Source organism: Rutilus rutilus, assembly GCF_951802725.1.
Source record: "Rutilus rutilus genome assembly, chromosome: 3".
Taxonomy (NCBI): Eukaryota; Metazoa; Chordata; class Actinopteri; order Cypriniformes; family Leuciscidae; genus Rutilus; species Rutilus rutilus.
In genome coordinates this window covers 48,512,264-48,513,483 of record NC_140211.1, presented here as the reverse complement: position 1 = coordinate 48,513,483, position 1,220 = coordinate 48,512,264, and the positions used below count along the sequence as shown (strand labels likewise).

At 32.3% G+C, this 1,220-nt stretch overlaps 1 long non-coding RNA gene across 1 annotated transcript; it reads right to left on the bottom strand.

The window, feature by feature from the left end:
* Positions 1–364: 364 nt before the first annotated feature.
* Positions 365–956, bottom strand: LOC311288504. The gene is made up of 3 exons (XR_014626941.1): positions 832–956; positions 529–570; positions 365–453 (listed from the first exon to the last, which is right to left on the bottom strand). It is a non-coding gene; the product is annotated as an uncharacterized lncRNA (long non-coding RNA).
* Positions 957–1,220: the final 264 nt, after the last annotated feature.

Sequence of the window (1,220 nt, the reverse complement as noted above, 5' to 3'; positions counted from 1 at the left end):
GAATAATAATTATAATGTACAACAAATGCTAATCTTTATTTGTAGCATTAATGTTTTAGTCAGCCCCCTTTGACTTTGAGACCAAAAAAAAAGAAAAAAAAAGTGATACAGAAACACATACACTCTTCACCTCTGTTAAAAAAGATTTAAGGAAATTAGAAGTAGTGCAAAATATGGTAAGCCAGGACAAGTGACTTGCAGCTGTCCCAAAAAAAACAATTGAATAAACAGATTTTTACATGAATGAACACAAATTAGCCTAGGACACTAGGAAAAAATGTTGGGAATTTTTTTTTTTTTATGAAAAAAACTAAACAGTGAGCTATTTATTTATGCAAACAGCAACTAAAACTTACCTGTAACTTCTGATAGCAGTATTTTCATCTCTTCGAGTCTGATTCGACTTCGACTTGAAAAGCTTGGCTCTGATTGGTCAAACTGAATGTAGTTGAACTGAAAAAGACGTGCTGTTACACCGAGTCAAAAATACGACTGGCAAAGTAAACGTAAATGTAATACAAATCTTACCTAGAAACATAATGAGGTTCCAAATGTCACACGTCATGCAAACTTGAAGATGGGGAAAAAATAAAAACAACACTAAACAGTTACGTTTTCTATTAACGTTAGATAAAAAATATATAAAAAAAATATAAATGCTGTCATGATCACTCAACCTTAAGCAGTTGCAAAACATTTAAGAATTCCGTTAATCTTCGAAAGAAAAACTGAGATATCGTAGTCTAATGAAACATGAGAGATTATATCCCTCTGATGAACGATTCACCAAAACTGTTCACGTTTGAAAAAGTTAATCGCAAAAAACATTACCTAATCCATATGAATCGCGTGGTTTCCTCCAAATCCTCTAAAGAAACACGATCGCTCCAGTTTAAATTTAGATTTCTAATCTAAATTATTAGAAATCTAATCACATTCAAGGAACGCACAGCAAGCTCTGAGTGAGGTGTGAGCTCATTATTATCACAAGAACCAATCACAGCCGTTCAACGGCTCTGGAACCAATCAGGATTAGTCACGTGTGTTATTCGTATTTTTCAAATTTAAACAAGTACAACATATTTTTGGACAACATTTAAACTGGAAAATGTATCTATGATGCATTTAAAATAATATGATGTTGATATCTTTGTGGGAATTTCAGTAGTAAAAACATATCATGTAATGGACAACAGCTCTTTACAAGTATAGCCTACAAA